The sequence below is a fragment of the Pelodiscus sinensis genome, chromosome 6 (assembly GCF_052426305.1).
Source record: "Pelodiscus sinensis isolate ZL-2025 chromosome 6, ASM5242630v1, whole genome shotgun sequence".
Taxonomy (NCBI): Eukaryota; Metazoa; Chordata; order Testudines; family Trionychidae; genus Pelodiscus; species Pelodiscus sinensis.
This window is the reverse complement of record NC_143057.1, coordinates 117,957,881-117,972,543: the sequence shown is the minus strand read 5'-3', so window position 1 is coordinate 117,972,543 and position 14,663 is coordinate 117,957,881. Positions and strand designations below refer to the sequence as shown.

Here is a 14,663-nt window from a genome sequence, read left to right as displayed (position 1 = left end):
ACTGTGGCAGCAGTGAAAGCAAAACTGATTAGAAACTAGAAATGGATGAAGAATCCAGATAGGCTTAAGTCTTCAGCTTAACATGGCCTGAAATTTGGATTTGAACAGGAAGATATATTTTTTTTAAACAGTGGATTTTCAACAGTCAACGAAGATACAACACAATTGGTGTTTCTCTAGGATCTAGCAGAATGCGGCAGAGTTGGAGTCATTCAAATAACAGAAAATAGTCATGCACTGTGCTTAATCTAGTTGTTTACATTTGACATAGGCAGATAAAATTTGATTTTTTCATATTTGCTAAATTTTAAATTAGAAGATGCCAACAGAACATAAAAGATGATGGCTCTAAGTAGTCATTTACAGCTGGAGTCTCAGTCAACGGTGGAGACAACAAACTACTGGGTGAATCTACACTACAGCATTTCTCTGGAAAAACAGCTGCTTTTCCAGAAAAACAATACTTGCGTCCAGACTGCCATTGAGTTCTTTTAATAGAAAGTCGAAAGAATGGAGAGGTTTTTCCGACAGCAGTAAACTTCTTTCTATGAGGAAGAAGCCTTTTTCCAAAAAAGCTTTCTCGGAAAAAAATCATGTGTGGATGCAGAAGAGGGAGTTCTTTCGAAAGAAGAAGACTCCAGGAAATAATACGGGGGCCCTGGTGGCCACTCCGTCCATACTAATCACAACTTAAATGCGAGATAACGTCCGATCAATGGGGATGCTATCTTTCGAAAAAGCAGATCTCTTTTTCATTGTGCTTTTGCTGCGTGGACGCTCTCTTTCGAAATAAGCTTTTCTGGAAGATCTAGAAATCTAGATGTAGCCTGAGACTGCTTATGTGCATTTCCTGGTTGGTTTCCTCCTTCCTCTTCTATTGGAATCCTGAACCAGCCTCTATGGGACATTGTGTTATGAAATGGTGCCAATTCCATTTTCTCTTCAAATCTACAAGTAGGCTAATGTACCCAAATAAACAAATAAGGGGCTTCAAGTATTTTAAAAAAATATTAAATGTGTGCAATAATTATAGTTTACACAAGTTCAAGTAGTGAAAAGGGAACAGAACCCCTTCAGTGTGCTGTATTTGCCTTTGTCACACAGCTCAGGTCTTAAATAATGACATTTATTTACACAGTAAGCAATGCCTGCAGTCACAGGTAACTTTTATATTGCACAGAGGTTTGTGCAACATCCCCTTGGCTGCACTGTGTTCAGTGATCTCACAGTACAGACTGCAAAGCCAGTGGTATAATCGCACAGCAAAAGCGAGCCTTTTCTGTCACTAATGATGCTGTTTGCTTTTGAGACTCTGGAGCTCTTCTGACCTTGTGCACTTAAAGCCTGACCTCCTTTCCTAGCCCCAGCCCCAGTTCAGATCATTAGCTGATGAGTAACCACTCTGCTCTGGACTAAATGGCTCATTTGGTGCTAAATAGCAGAAAGTCAACAACAAAGGGGCAAAAAGCTTAATGTGGTCCATTGTCAACATAACCACAGGTCTTATCCCTGCAGTCCCTAGTCAGGCAAATCTCCCACTGAAGTCAGTGGGTACCTGCAACGGACTGGTTTGGCGTATGAGATCATTGGGTGAAATCCTAGCCTGACTGAAAATTCCCATTGGTTTGATCAAAGTCAGGTTTTCCTCTAGTGGCTGACAACAGCAACGATAACACCCCAATAGAATTCTCCTTTCTATTTTGGAGATGGGGACCTCTATATTTGCTGATGAAGGTCCCAGATACAGTCCCCTCAGACAACATGGTTTGCAACAAAGTCCAGGGTCACCAATTGTAGTCCAGAAGGAGCCTCCTAGGAGAGTCAACATAATGTGCTGGGCTACACAAGAGGCTGTGGTGCATGATGGTTCCATTCTAAATAGGCGTGATAAGCGACCTGCGTTTCAAGAGCAGATCGGGACATTTTCTGAAGACAGCAAACAAATCATCACCCTCTCCGCATAACTACCAGACTAGAGCACAGCCAGCAGAACAAAAGAGGCACTGCTTCCTGCTGTCCTTCCAGAATGGGAGGCCATTTGCTTTGAGCCAATCCAGAAACGTGTTCTCTTCTTGTATTCCCCAGAGTCTGAAAGAGATGATAAGGCCTAACAACTGGGCTGTATTGTGGCTTTTCTTGTAGCCACAAGTTTCCCTTTTAGCTAGCTGGGCTGAATTCTGGATGAACCAAACACCTCCTACTGGACATAGAGTCAGGTTTCTAATTAACCTCTTTTGACTCTGAATGCCTCATTAACATGTCACGGCAGATGTCCCATGAATTTATGCTTCCTAGCACAGAATTGCTATAAGGGAAGACTTTGCCTCTCATTAGCACGCTGAGCTCTGTGCCCTTCCGCCTGGTGTGCCAGACCGGGAATCATCTGCAATATTTTGCATGAATATTGTCTATGCCTCAGTTTCCCCTATGCACGGCTAAGTAGGTGGTGGGGAAAGGTTGTTTACCCAGGTGCGACTGATGCCTGCCTATCTGAGGCCTTGGCCCCATGTCCATGGGGGAGTCTGACAAAGCAGACAATGCCACTGCAAGTGCCAGGACATTTGGCACTTAGCAGCTAACAGCCATGGATCACCTATCCTGCCGTAAGAAGGCAGCCATGTTTGACCAGCTGGAGAACAAAGGGCTGAGAAGGAGGGCCACGTGACTGTGTTTGTCAGGGAACAAGAACAAAGGACAGGGGCAGTGGGGTGCAGTGAGTGTGGAGGTATTGGAAGGGGGGAAAGACTCTCCTGGTCTGGGGAATAAGGGACCAGAGGGCGCTGAGCTCTGGGCTGAGATTAGGGTTGCCAGATGGTTGAAACAAAAATACCGAATACCCTCCCCCCCCAAAACAAAAAAAACACTGGGAAAAAATTCTGTTGAAGGAAAAAAAAGGGGGGGGGGGGAGACCAAAATTGTTGAGCAAAAAAAGACTTAAGCAAAAAAAAAAAAAATTAAATAAAACAGCATGTCCCCTTTAAAAGTGAGTGCAGGGATAGGAACAGGGGAAAAGTTGAGCACTAAGACCCAGGGGAAGCATTGCTTCCCCTTGGTCAGCTGCCATTTTATGCAGCAGCCTTACAGAACCAGGTAAGCATGGGGGCTGAGGTCGGGGGCTGGGGGTGTTGGGAGCCAGGAGGGGACTTGAGGGTGGGGGGAGGCCAGGCGATGAGCGTTTGTAGGGTTGCCAGGTGCCCGGCATTTTCACCTGTTGGCCGGAGGGGAAAAAATCAGAAAATACCGGACATTTTAGGTGTCTGATATTCTCTGAATATTTTTACCGGACAGGAGGCGAAAATACCAGACAGTCCGGGTGAATACCAGACACCTGGCAACCCTAGCTGAGATGGACCACACTGTAACATTTTGTTCTTTGTGCCAACCAAGGACTTTCTATTCTGTGCACCAGGAGCTAATGAACCCTGCAGCTTTCGCCATGCTGGCTAGGAGTTACTGCAGTTTGGGGCAGGTGGGGGTGCAGGGTTCCCTTTTGGGTGTACAAGTCACTCTCAGGTGTCCAACTCAAGTGGACTCATTGAAGGAAGCTTACAATGTGAAGCAGGGTCACTCAAGGTCCATGACACCACTCCCAGGCTATGTCTAGACTGCATCCCTCTGTCGACAGAGGGATGCAAATCAAGCTTGTCAAAATTGCTAATGAAGCTGGGATTTAAATATCCCACACCTCACTGGCATAAATACGGCATAAATCAAGCACATCAAAATGGAGTTTTTTCGGGAAAAAAAAGGTTAGGCGCAGATCTGTCAAAAATAAAGCCTTTTTCAACAGATCCTGTAAACCTCATTTTTTGAGGACTACAGGATCTGTCAAAAAGGGTTTATTTTCGACAGATCCGTGCCTAGACTGCTTTTTTTTTTTTTTAAATCTGTTTAAAAAAAAACGGTGGCCATGTTTATGCTAATGAAGCCAGGAATATTTAAATCCTGGCTTCATTAGCAATTTCGATGTGCTTGATTTGCATCCCTCTGTCGACAGAGAGGTGTAGTCTAGACGCACTCCCAGGGTGGTAAAATCAAGTGCCTTACCTTAATGAGAGAGCGTAACCCTAACGGGTTGGCACACTCAAGGGTTCTTCTCAGAGACTTTTCAAGAGCACTGGCCCATGGATCCATGCCCCACCTGACGTGAATAGCTGGAAGGAGCTGCCACTGCAAAAACCTGCAAAAGACAAGGGGGCTCTCTATCTATCTCTATCTGACCATCTCCGGCTGATGAGTATATTAAGACATGGAACTTTAAGTCATTAATTTAAGAACTGGGAAGTAGAGGAGAGGCTCTGTTTCAATACACAAAAAAGTTTACAGCTGTGTAGGTGTCATGCCTGTTGCTATGCTGCAGGATGTGGGTAATCTGGAGTCTCCTGGCACCAGAAGGAATAAAATTCAGATTCTCCTGCTCCAGATACAAAGACCCCTACTTGATTTAAAGGAGGATCTTCGTCAGGTATTTGCAGTAAAAGGCCTGACACACAACTGAACAATGCTGATTTAATCTAGCAAAGGACAACAGCATGCATACACAAACACATGGAGCATTATTGCAATATGTGTGGGTGCATTGGCTAATGTTATAATTCAAGAGCTACTCTGATAATGAGAAACTGGAGGACTTACTTCCACCCAGAGAAACCACGCAAATCACTCCCTGACAGAGATATTTTTCCTATCTGTTAAATAAACCTCTCCTGGCTAGACAGCATTACTGAACAGCTATTGGATTAACACCTTTTGTTGAACTGGAAAGCAGATGCTGGTACAGGCTGGCTAAGAGTGTCTCCATTCTGCTCATTACCGTTACAACCATCTACTCATTTTAGTTGCTCAACACTTTTAAAATCATTTTTTTTCATCTTCCCTGACATTGCCAGTTATGGGAATTGCTGTCTTAAAGCCAACAAACACAAAGGCACTTTCTTGGGGTTTGGCTTCATTAGCCAAGAAATCTCCACGGTGACAGAATTCAGCTCAAACTTTCCCCTCAGGCACAGCTTGTCCCTGGGGTCCTTTCCTCAGCCCTGCTTTCCCTATGTCCCATATCCATGCTCTCTGTAAAGTCACTGCTAGCCAGATGACAGAAGGAGTCACCATCACTAGTGAATCAGCAGAACCCACTTAACCATGTCCCAGCAAACTTCGCACCTGCTAGCAATGTAGGGAGTTAAAGGCAAACACAACAAGACTTTTACAGAAAGAAAGTTGCCACGGGGGTAAAATCCTGGCCCAAGTGAAACAATAAGGCCGTGTCTATGCTTACACAGAGATCCAACTGTGGTGGTTGATCTTCTGGCGTTTGATTTAGTGGGTCTAGTTTAATCCCGTCAACTTCCTGCTGGGGAGATGGCGCCAAAGTTCAAATTAAGGTATGTCAACTCCAGTGACGCGATTAATGTAACTGGAGATATATATCTTAATTTGAACTTCCATGTAGATGTGGCCAAAGAAAAGCCCAATTATTCTCTTTAGGATAAAGAGTTCATGTTCAGAATTGCCATTCAGCTACTACTGTGATGAGCATCCTAAAAACATAAGAACGGCCATACTGGGACAGACCAATGGTCTATCTAGCCCAGTATCCTGTTTTCTGACAATGACCAATTTCAAATGCTTCAGAGGGAATTACCAAGTGATCTATCTTTTATCCTTCAGTCCCAGCATCTGCGGTCAGAGCTGAGGGACACCCAGAGCATAGGGTTGTGTCTAAGTTTGCCAGCAGTGTTCCCTGTAAGCTGTGCTTGTGTGGCCACTCAGAAGAGCTTCAAATGCCGCTCAGCCTATTAGCACAGCTAGGTTTTGTGTTTCTATTGGTGGTGCACATTTGCACCTGTCTTGGTGCACATACAAATTTATTCTCAACATGCATGGAAATGCTTAAAGGGAACATTGGTTGCCAGCTCTCCAGGATTGGCCTGGCGTTATGTGAAGGGGTAAATAATAGTTCCTTATTCCTTTTCTTTACATCATTCACAATTTTATAGACCTCTATCATATCCCCCTTTAGTCATCCCATTTCCAAGCTGAACGGTCCCCTTTCTTATTAATCTCTCCTCATCTGGAAGCTGTTCGATACCCCTCATCATTTTTGCTGCCCTTCCTCTATATCTTTTCCATTTCTAATATATCTTTTTTTGAGATGGGGTGACCAGAACTGCACTCTGCATTCCAGGCGTAGGTGTAAACCACAGATTTATATAGTGGCATTATGATATTTACTTGTCTTATTATCTGTCCCTTTCCAAATGGTTCCTAACATTCTGTTAGCTTTTTTGATTGCTGCTGCATACGGACTGTAAAAGACCGACTATGTCATATTCACCAGCCCTCTGCCAACGCAGGGTTACTCTTTGCAATGGAAATCGAGAGTCTTATTATCAGAGTTATGAATAGTGAAGGACTGGCAGCAATGAATAATAATTAGCAATAAAACAGGAAGTCATCATCCAGACAGTGCAGTGACACAGTTTAAGGTACAGGTTGGATGCTGAACCCTAAGTAACCTTCTCAAAATCCAACTTCAAAAATAGTTCTGAAAATTAATTCTAATATGCACTGTTATTTGGTCATTTATTTATAATACCTTAGGTATTATTCTTTATCTTTCTAACAGATCTCTGCATTTTACCCCAGACATTTATGGGAATTTATTACTGATTTATTTCTTAGGCTTTGTTCCTACAACTACTACATCTAAGTGGAGCCCAGCTGAAGTGATAGGGGTTCAGACAGGCATAGCAGTCTGCTATCGATTGCAGGATTGGAGCCATGGGTTGTTAGAGATAATTTCTTCCTGTGTTTTTATATGATGCTTAGAACAACAAAGCCCTAAACCGAACAGAATGTCTCAGCACTCCCACCGCAGAAATAAGCAAACAATCATAATTCAAGGAAAGGGACAGCCAATAGGAAAAGTCACTAGATAATAGTGTATGAACTATAAAAATTGAATGCATTAAAACCAGTCTTGCAAGGAGCACCTGCTTTGTTCCTTAATGTGGATAGCATCGACATAATAGTGAAAATTACCATGTTGCATTCTGCAAGACATCAGAATGACTCTCTTTTATAAAAGTAGCCCAATTGGCAAGCCAATTTAAATTTTACCATAATCTGCAGATCTCATAAAGTTTACAGCTCCAATCATACGCACTCAGTTCAGTGCTTCAGACTGAGTGCATAGACAATTTTTTAACAACTCAAGGCAGATATATGTCAACAGATCAAATATAAGCAGAGATTGATGCTGCAGACAATGTATGGGAGCAGAGATCTGATCATTACAACCAGAAGTCTGCTCATTGCAATCACCACCCGCACAAGTGTAATGATACTTATCTGTATACTAGAAGATTTACCTGGAATTGCTCGGGTCCTTAACTCATTTAATTTTTGTTTTTCTTAATTTGAATCATTGCTCTGGTGGGGCTAGGGGATGAGCGGTTCAGAAGGCAGGCTGCCCTGGGGACAGAGCCCTGGGGACAGCCCTCTCTCACTGTAGCATCTTGAGCCAGGTGAGAAGTGCCTCTCCATAGCCCCTGCAGCTACAGGAGGCACAGCCTGGGGAGAAGTGCATGTTCCCCAGCTGGGGGACTGACACACAAACTCTCTCAAATATATAATAGACAGCTGTTCCCTTCTCCACCACTGTCCCCTACTGCCCCAATGGAGTTTCTGCTGTCCTGGTCCCCATCGCTGGCCCCTTGCTGCCCCTGTGGTCATTATACAGTACAACTATCCCTGCTAGCAGATCCCTCCTTTCCATATTATGAGAAACAATCACATCCCAAGCACATCCCATTATCCTGGCACAACCAAATTACTGTAAGTTGTGATAAGATGAAAATTCATACCAAATTTGGTGACCCTGGTTCTTACTGTGTAGGAGGGGTTCTTGAACAAACTAATAGACACACAGACTCATTTACTCATTCACTCCGACACAGATAAACACTCTCAAATATATAGTAGACTAGAAGCATCCTTAGAATTGGACAAGCACATCCACACTATTAATCAGCCACGGCTCCTGCAGTCCATTAAGTCAGAACTATGTTCCAGATTACCTGTCTAGCAGGCCTCAAGCACCAGTCTAAGATGCCAAAGGGGATGTAACTAGGGAAGATAAGCACACACTTAATCCCTTTGTATTGAAACTTCACATTGGGGGTGGAGCTGAATAAAAATCCTGCCAAACACCCCCACTCCACAGCCCTAGTTGTAGAGTGTTTGAAATTCTCCAGCTTGAACTCCACTCTGGGTTCTGATATGCAACCCTAATTCGTCTCACTGAGTGAAAATCTGCTCCAAAAGTTCACATTTTAATAGATCTTTCAGTGAATCATATACAAGAAACCAGCCATGAGTTTCTTGACCTGGGGCTTGATTGCAAACATCTTCTGTGGTTCTTGTGGAAATGTAACTCCTCTGTCTGACCCTTACGAGAAATGGTCTGAGGTAAATAGGATGAAGTTTAATTAGGACAAAGTAGTCCATTTAGGAACGGTCAGTTTCACACATACAGAATGGGCAGCGACTGTCTAGGAAGGAGTACTGCTGACAGGAATCCAGGGGTCATAGTGCACCACAAGCTAAATATGAGTCAACAGTGTGACACTGTTGCAAAAAAAGCAAACATGATTCTGGGATGCATTAAGAAGAGTGTTATGAGCAAGACACGAGAAGTCATTCTTCCGCTCTATTCTGCACTGATTAGGCCTCGACTAGAGTATTGTGTCTAGTTCTAGGCACCACATTTCAAGAAAGATGTGGCGAAATTAGAGAAGTTCCAGAAAAGAGCAACAAGAATGATTAAAAATCTAGAAAACATGAGCTATGAGGCAAAGCTGAAGGATCTTAACTTGTTTAGTTTGGAAAGGGAAGACTGAGAGGGGATATGATAGCAGTTTTCAGGTATCTAAAAGGGTGTCACAGGGAGGAGGGGGAAAAATTGTTCTCTTTGGCCTCTGAGGATAGGATAAGAAGCAATGGGCTTAAACTGCAGAAAGGGAGATTTATTTTGGACATTAGGAAAAACTTTCTAACTGTCAGGGTGGTTAAACACTGGAATAAGTTGCCTAGGAAGACTGTGTAATCTCCATCTCTGGAGATATTTAAGAGCAAGTTGGACAGACATCTATCAGGAATGATATAGACATTGCTTGGTCCTGCCTTGAGGGTAGGGGATTGGACTTGGTTTCTCGAGGTTCCTTCCGTTCTAGTGTTCTATGATTCTTAGTGGGCATTGTCCATTCTTTTAAACGGGGATGCAACACAGTGACTGACTAGGGAAGATCATTAAGCTGCTAGTGTTGCTTCCTGTGTAAATGCTTCCTGTGTAAATGTTTCAAAAGGAATCATGTAAAACTGTGAACTAGTGTGAAGTGATTTGGGCTGAAATGGTAGGAGGAGCAGCATACTTTCAGATAATTCTCTCTAGCAGTCCAGTTTCCATGACAGATGCAAAACTGTATGGGATTTGGCTTTGTGGAGTGTATACTTAATTCTTCAATTCTCAATGGGATTGCTGTCAGCTTCAAACTACCGTATGTACAATATAGAGGAAGAAGATGCTGATAATAGCACTTCTCTACTTCACAGGATAGTGAAGTGAGGATAAATACATGAAAGACTGTGATGGGCTTTGAGATCTACTGATGGAAAGTGCTGTCGAAGAGACAGGTATTGTTATTATTGTTATTTAAACTAGAGGGCAACACACTCAGCACTAATGGAGGAGATCCAGGGTATCCGTTCAGCCCCAGATTGTGAGAGGAGATTTGCCATGTTTCACTCTTTGTGACCAATCAGGGTAGCTAACCCACCCACCTAGGTACCTGGTTAAGGAGCAGTGAGGAGACAGAGGAGTGAGGAAGGGAGAAGAGTTAGACACTGAATGAGGAAGAGGAGAAGGGAGAAAAGGGGATGAAGCAATTGATCAAAGGGCAGGTTTGGAGTGATTTTAAAAACAAGCCAGCGAGCACGGCATTCTCAGGCAAGTGCTGCTGTAATTATAATGTCGACTAAGGAGCCACAGTGCCGTCAGGTTACTTATATTTTCCTAGCAGCTGTATTTAATTCATTTAAACATTCAAAGCCATCAAGTCAGATCCCATTAGCAGAGCAGTGTTGGAGAAGTACAAGAGGGAACCCATGCTGGGGAGCAATGTAGGCCCCGTGCACTGACTAAACACAGCAGATGGAAAACAAAAACCAGCAGTCCCAAACCAATCCGAGAGGCTCCTCTGTTAGCCAAAAAAGAATGTGCAAGGCTTTTTCCTTCCCACGGCCTGTAACCAGCCTCTGACATTCACAGTCCTCATTGTTCAAGAGACTTCAGTCCTATTCTTCCACTTTATGATCTGAAGAGGTTTGTGCAGTCCTGTGATAAGGACTGGAAGGGCGAAGTGAGACAAGCTTTCTAAGCTCTTTGGGGGCAGAGACCGCCTATTACTATGTGTCTGTACAGCACCTAGCACAACGGGGTGCCATCTTGACTGGGCCTTAGTCATTACCATAATAAACACAATTAATAAATAAAAAGAACAGCCAAGTTGTGGCCAGAGACTAGTGACGTTTCCTCTGTGTTTAGCTCTTGAAGGTGAAGAAGATGCACAACATGCGAGTTGTTATGTATGCAAACTGTTCCATTTGGTGACACAGGTGACCTCACGGCATGCACAAAGCTGATTTTTTTGTGTGTGGGGGTCAGAAGGGTAGGGAAAGCTTGTTTGTCCCAAGCTTTCTGCTCAAAATCTTCAGTGCAGTCTTGGCCCACGGAAGTCAATGGGGGTTTCAGTGGGGCCAGAACTTTTGTTCATGCAAATGGATAAATAAAGTAAAATAAGCTTCAGAGGGGTAGCCGAGTTAGTCTGTACAGGATAAACTTAAAAAACAACAAATAGTCTGGTAGCACTTTATAGACTAACAAAACATGTAGATGGGATCATGAGCTTTCATGGGCACAGCCCACTTCTTCAGATGACCAGAGTTTTGAGTTTAAGATGTCCAGACCCATTTTATTTACATGCATATCCCATTTCCCCTTTATCCCCCCGACAGCTTATCCCACGGTAATCACTATGAGCTGTTCATACACTCTGCCCGCCTCTCATTATTATGCCTGGAACACCATAAAAGACAGTCCTGCAATTTGATGCAGTGGGCAGATGCCTATTGTCTTCAACGGGGCTTTATGCAGTCACAGGTGTCTGCTGAAGTACATCAAGAGTACAAGATCAGTTCCGTAGTCCCCAGTGCTGAGCAGGAAAAGGAGATTAAAGGTTACATCCCACCACTGTGGGGAGTGAGCCCCTGGGCAAGATGTCCGGCTCTGCACCCTGGAAGGGGCGGGGCCTCATGTAGAAGGAGGAGGGCCATAGGCACCCAGCCCTTCCCCCCAGCCTTTAGAGCCACATGGTGCTCCAGCAGCAATTTAAAAGGCCCAGGGCTGTATCAGTGGCAGCTGCCAGGAACCCTGGGCCCCTTTGATTCACTGGGCCCCAGGGCAACTGCTCCTTTGCTCCCCCCTGGCATGGACTGTGGGAAAAGCTCTTACTGAAGTAAAATTCCCCATTCAAATTTACCCCATTCAGTGGTAAATTTGCCTTAGTAAGGGCTAAGGGCCAGATTTTTTTTAGGTAGACAGACAGCTAGTATTTTCAGAGGAGCCTATGTGCCTGGGTAGGCACCAAAATACCTTTAAAAATCTGGGCCAAAGTTATAAAAAGTAGGTTATGTTGCCCCAAAAGATTACCAAAAAATAAGCTTATATATGTGTGCGCATGCGCGCACGCACACACACATATACACACACACATGAACATTCTAGCCTGCTGCTGTTCTGGATCTGTTTTAAAGGAACTTGCAGTATAAAGGGTCAGCTTGCAATACACCTGTTCATGTTGAATAGTATCTCACCCCACGAGAAGTCCCACTAAAGTCGATAATTACTTGTGGAATAAAGCACCGTGAGTCATATCACAACCTGGCCCCAAAGTTACTTTGAGCAGCTATATTCACTATTTGGAAGTGTCCTAATCTTTCGGGTTTTGGAGAGGTGTGCACTTGTTTGCATAATAAATGTCAGGGCAGAGATACAGGTTTTCCATGGATGCACTCCCCCCACTCCTTTTGAAAGAAATCTATTTATTCTGAACAAATCAGCTCTTCCCCAGATGAATGTTGTTTTGTAGTCAGTTTAGCTCTGCTGCAAGATATTCATTCTTTTGCATGCTGGTAATGAATTTTCACAGCAAGAATCCTAATCCAATCCAGGCATGGAGTGTTTTATCAGGACCTCTTCTTTATTTCTGCGGGTAAATGGGAATTGCTTTCCTTATCTGTATCTAGAAGCACCTGAGTGGTTTTTGCTCCATATTTCCTATCCTGCTGGAATTCAGGTTGTGTCGCTATCTGATACTGTATAATTGTCCCTTCTGTTAGTTGCCTTTTATTTTCAAATGTGAGATTTATTGATTTTTTTTTTTTTTTTTTTGCTATTAGTGATTTTGCTTTCAGATTCACTCCCTCTCTTCCATTCGAGTTATGTTTGTTGGGTAGATTTTCTGGAAGCCTGGGCTGAGGTTAGTTTTGCTTTCTAGCTGCCCAATGCTTCTACATGTTGCGATCTGAGGATATTTTCTCTGCACTGGCTTCTCCCATGTATCTGTCAGGTCCCAGGCACTTTGGCTGCCACTTGCACTGTGCAGGAGCCTTCAAGGGCCTTTACAGACTTTAAGAAACAAACCAACTGCACCCCAAGCACTGATTTTATACTCTGAACAGGGAGAAGAGTTAGAGATCCCATGAATCCCACTAGGGATCTCATTCCTGCCAATCCATTTTCCATGGAAGGTGTTCAGATACCGCAGTGACAGGTGAGAGTAAAACACCGCCCCCTTCCAACATTTCATAGAATAATTCTTCATTTCTGGTTTTAAAGTAAACAAAACAGGAGCCGATCACAGGTGATAGATGGACAACAACTGGGCAGCTGTTCATCACAAGAAAATAGATAAATACCCCTTATCCAGCAATTAAAAAGCATTGCCAAAGAGGCATGAGAAGTTATATAAATTCTAAAGATAAAATGCGGGTCAGCAATGGCATAGCATTAACCTTCACTCTTGAAGAGACACCAGAAGGATAATTTATGAGTGACATAATTACAGGTGAGTTATCTCTCTTGTCACTCGTGAAGATAAATCTATCAAATCTAAACCATTCCTTATGCTCCCTTTAGCTTGTTCTATCTTCCGATAGACAGATACATATTCCTTACATAGGGAACAATCAGAAAAGTCTCATCTAATAATCAGTTGTGGACCTGTCATAGTAAGGCTCTCAAGGAAGCCATATGTTTGTGGGATGTTAGGAAACACAGCAGGATGGAAGTCAGTCCATAGGAAAAAGGTACCTGTCAGTGACAACTTACAGAACAGAAACAGCTATCAGGACCCTAAGAAACCCTTCATACACAGGAAAATGTAACTGAACCAAATCCAGTTGAAAAAAGTATTTCTCCACTTCAGATACTGCAGAGAGTGAGTGGAGGAAGAAGAATTAAATTAGCTGTAAAGAATTAGAGACATAAGTAATTTCAGTTCGTACATAAGGAAATACATTGCTAAAGTCTCATGGAAAACAGTTTGTGGTGTGCTTCCTAACAGTGGTGGCCCTAGATTAGCTGCCAGCAACTGGCACCCTAGGAGAACCATGCAATCGGCGCCCCCACCTCCAAATCCCTCAATGATATTGCACCACCATTTGGCACCCCATTTAACTTGGCGCCCTAGGCGACCACCTAGTTCGTCTATATGGACGGGCCGCCCCTGCCTTCTAATGAGAAGGCTCATCTCAAGGTACTACATAACCTAAGTAATGATTAGCAGGAGGTTCCAATATGGTCTGAGGTTCTCAGCAGTGAGAACGGGGGATGTAGCATCACTAATATCAAGGGACATAGATTTATACCAGATGAGGAGCCGGCCCAATAATGCATTCCTTCTGAGACCCTAGTGACAAAGATCTGGTGCTCTATCTCCTCTTGCACATGTTCAAAGGATCCCATGCTGCAGCTGTTCAGTATGCTGCTGAAAAAGGTCATTTCCATAGAATCTTGCATATGCATCATTAATACTTTGGCTGACTGCTTCCCATTATGTTTTAGTCCAGTGGTCACCAACCAGTAGATCAGGATCCACTGGTAGATCTCATCGCCTCTGATAGGTGATCCTGACTGGTTTGGAAACTATGAAGCGCTGGCACTACAGTTGCCCCTCCACCCACTGTCATGCTGCTCCTGCCTTGGAGCTGTGCCCTCCCACCCCCACCCAGAAGCCTCCTGCTTGCTGTGCAGGGTGTGGGAGTGAGAAAAGAGGAGGCACTGAGGTTGGGGTGTCTTCCCTCCATGGCTGGCACGAGGCATTCGCGCGCCCCAGGAGCGCGGCGCCACTCCTGGGAGCGCGACACATGCGTGGCTCCGCCCCCGGGTGTGCGGTGTTCCTCGCCCCCGGGCACCCAGGGCATGCGTGGCACTGCCCCCAGAGTGGGGCGCATGCGTGGCCCCGCCTCTGGGCACGCGGCGCATGTGTGGCAGCACCCTGGGCACGCGGAGCATGTGCAGTGCCGCTCCCGCCCAGCCCGGCAGC

At 44.2% G+C, this 14,663-nt stretch overlaps 1 protein-coding gene across 3 annotated transcripts in view; it reads right to left on the bottom strand.

Moving 5' to 3' along the window:
- ZBTB7C (zinc finger and BTB domain containing 7C) overlaps nt 1-14,663 on the bottom strand; it is a 317,379-nt gene that overhangs the window by 149,040 nt on the left and 153,676 nt on the right. Inside the window, exon 1 of one of the 3 annotated variants that reach the window (XM_089779457.1) lies at nt 4,048-4,177. The exons of the other annotated variants lie outside the window; for them this stretch is intronic. The gene's annotated coding sequence lies outside the window, so the exon portion shown is untranslated. Of the gene's footprint in view, nt 1-4,047; nt 4,178-14,663 lie in introns of those variants that run through there. 3 annotated transcript variants of the gene reach the window in all.